Genomic DNA, 3,546 nt, shown 5'->3' on the forward strand with positions numbered 1-3,546 from the left:
AAACTTTGGTACAAGGAACAGTTACTACCTATAATATAGCACACCCCAGAGGAAGCTCTCAACAAAGCTCTGTCCAGCTGTTGGTTGAATTCATTTGCAAAAATTTTCATTCACAGACACTTATTCTTTTTTACAGCTGAGTCAGCTAGGGAGGGCTAGATCATCTATTTGCATGGTGGGAGGGAGAAGCAGGTGGGGAGAACAGTGCTGTACTATGCACTGAGCTGTTTCATACTATCGCAGAAATGAAATCACAGGTTGGAACTCACTTCACACACACACACACACACACACGCACGCATGGAGTATCAGGAAACAGCCTGTCCACTTTGGCCACAGAGGCAGAGATTTTGGTTTCCTTGGCATCTGAGCTGTTCTTGGAGCTGGGCCATCTAGGGAAACTGAGCAAGTACATGGGTCCATTGAACTTGGGCTGGATCCATCAAGGACACAAAAAACAGACTATCCAGCCCTCTCCCCCAAGTGGAGCAGACAAAAGTGTCGTTGATGTTGAAGCTGTGGAAAGCTTCGGAAGGCCCCGTGGGAGGAAGCTTGGCATGAGCAGGCAAACAGCTCTGACCGACCCTGGAAGGGAGCACCAGGCTGGGGTAAGTAAGATCCAGGCCTCCGCTCAGCCTTGACTGCTGACACCTTGTGCTTTCTCAGCGAGTGACAGAGAGAGGCAGGCAGCCTGTCCCCACAGGCTCTGCTTGGTAGATTTCTCTGATGTCAGGAATTCTCTCAAAAGAATGTCACCCATGGAAAAAATGCTCATGATATAATGTTAAATGGGAAAGTCAAGATAAAAGGAATTCATATATATGCATATATATATACACATATATAAAACACAATATATGTATATATAATATAACTATCTCATCTATGTTTAAACGTGTTTTAAAGCTTGCGTTGAAAAAGAAGACCAGGAGGAAGTTACATTACAATCCTATCAGTGATGTTTTCTGGGAGGTAGGAGAACAGGTAATTGTTTCTCTCTTATTTATGTCATTCTGTGGTTTTAAATTTTCCTATAACTCGAATGTGTTATTTGATCGTCATAGCACAGTTTGAACTCCACCAACCCAGAAGCCCCTCGGCATGGGGGAAGGCGTGGGCTATGGAAAAATGGGTGGGGAATGCTCTTGGAAATATCTGGCAGTTGCAATAAGCTTGCTGCAGAGGGCAAGACGGGAAGCGTCTGGAAGGCCAAAACCAGAGTCCTCCCCTCGCTTTTTCCCTTCGGAGTGACTCTGGTTTCCCTGCCCGTGGGCCTGCTTAGCAAGAGACACAGTAGCAGATGTTATTTTTCCCAGAAAGATGTAGTCCAAACTCCCAGAGCAAAAGGAACCTCCAGCCCGTGCTCCCTGACCCACACCCCTCACCTGAGTTTCCAGGAAAACTCCCACAAAGGATTTCCCAGTGGCAGACATCTCAGATCTACTTTTTTAACGCCTGCAGTACCTGGTCTTCCTAGGTGGTCTCCCATCCAAGTACTAACCAGGCCCGACCCTGCTGAGCTTCCAAGATCAGACAAGATCCGGCCTGTTCAGGGTGGCATGGCCAGAGGCTCGGATCCCCATCTTTCGACACTTCTAAGAGTGTGGCCCAAGTTCCCCAGGGCCTTGTTGTTTTCCCGCCCCATGCTGCCTCTGTTTCTGTCTACTCCATCTCTCCTGCCCCCTCAGCCATGCTGGGACCACGTCACTAACACCAGCCGCAGCTGTGGAAAGTGACAGAGACGTTTAGTCCTCTGGAAACATTTGGCACACTCCTGGGAGGGAAAAACTGAGCTCATCCCAAGAAACAGGAGAGAACTGGGGACGGTACAGTAATCTTTGGATTCTTCAGAAATCTATTTCTTGGCCTTTTTCTCCCCCTTTTTATTATCATTAGTTTTTTTTTTTTTGTAGCCCCTAATTTCCCAAAGAACAAATTTTCTTCACATAAACACTATGGGGAAGCAATATCACAGCCACCCCAGAGTAGCACAATCATGCCCTCTTCACCAGCGAGCGTCAAGTTGCTTTTTCAGAACTCTCATCTTGCAGCCGGGCGGGCGGGCTGGATGGAGCCTTAAAATGCAGGGTTGAGAAGGTTCCAGTTGCCTTGGGAGATGATCTAATAGCTAAGGATACAGTGAGGAGATCCAAGTGGGTCTGAAGCTGAGCGAGTGTTAGAGAGCAGTCCCGGTTCGAGAGACGTGCGGTGAGGGGAGCTGGGAATTCTGCCCGCTGCTGCAGCTGGTACTTACTACCTCGGAGTGCCGCACACACACACACACACACACACACACACACACGCGTCAGCACCGGTGGGGAAGGGCAGCGTCTGTAGCCGCCATGTGGGAGGCTGCCCTCCTGCCATCAGCTCATGAGGCATCGCTCCAGAGAGGAGGAATCAGGCAAAGAGGATGGTAGGAGGGTTTAAATATCAAAGATTCTCCCACCCTCCTCTCGGGCACTTGAGCGATCTCCCTGGACAGTACAAATGTCCCTTTTCTAATCAGTCCTCTTGGCCTGAACTGGACCCTGAATGTTTTTCGCTCTCTTCATCTTTCCCCAACACACAAAGGGGCCTCGTCCCAGGAGGGTAAGACTGAGAAGGGCACTTTATTCCCCACTCAAGAGACCAGCCAGCCGTTGCGGGTGGTCACCTCTCAGGCCATGCCCTGTGCCTCTGCTGGGGCTGCCCTTCCATCCCCCACCTCCCCACCGGCTATGGCCACCAACAGCAGGGCACTGACCACACGAAGCTGGGCCTGCTTCATGCCACCCCTCCTCACCCAACCAGCACCTTCACAGTTCTCCCTGGCCCTCCCGCCGGTGACCAAATGACAGCCACCCCATCCTCCTGGGGGGCGCTACTCCCACCTCCCCTCCACGCCTCTGTCAACCCAGTGGCTGGGTATGAAAGCTGGTGGACCTTTTAGCTGTCCTTGACATTGGAGAGAACTGAGCCCAGTGAGTGACAATCTCCTGTGGGCTGAATCGTATCCCCAACATTCACATGACAAAGGTGTAATCTCAGAATGTATGTGGAGATAAGGTCTCTGTAGAGTCGATCAGATGAAAATGAGGCTGTTAGGGTGGGGCCCTAATCCAGTAGGCCCAGTGTCCTTAAAGGAAGAGGAAGGGACTCCAGGGATGCTGAAGGGACAGCAAGAGAACTGCCGTCTGCAAGCCAAGGAGAGAGGGAGGCCGCAGAGGACACCAACCCTGCCGCCGCCTGGATCTTGCACTTCAAGACTTCTTAACTGTGAGAAAATAAATTTCTGCTGTTTAAGGCACCCAATCTGTGGTTATTTGTCATTGCAGCCTGAGCAAACTACGACACCGTCCTCAGCAGACCCAGTGGCCTCTGGACTCTGTCTTGGGACAACAATAACACACAGTCACAAGTCATGGTGTTGCCCTCCCCACAAAGGGGTGGGCGGGGGTGGGGTGGGGGGAGGGGGCTTGTCCTGAGGACTTCCTGCTCATGAAATGTCCTCAGGGAGTCAGGCCCTTTCTGATTTCCTGCTTGGGAGGGAGTGGGGAACAGCCA

General features: G+C 51.0%; 1 pseudogene; it reads right to left on the minus strand.

Moving 5' to 3' along the window:
- Positions 1–1,452: 1,452 nt before the first annotated feature.
- On the minus strand, positions 1,453–1,571 carry LOC120600453 (uncharacterized; annotated as a pseudogene).
- Positions 1,572–3,546: the final 1,975 nt, after the last annotated feature.

This window comes from Pteropus medius, unplaced genomic scaffold (genome assembly GCF_902729225.1).
Source record: "Pteropus medius unplaced genomic scaffold, Ma_sr-lr_union100, whole genome shotgun sequence".
NCBI classification, from domain to species: Eukaryota; Metazoa; Chordata; class Mammalia; order Chiroptera; family Pteropodidae; genus Pteropus; species Pteropus medius.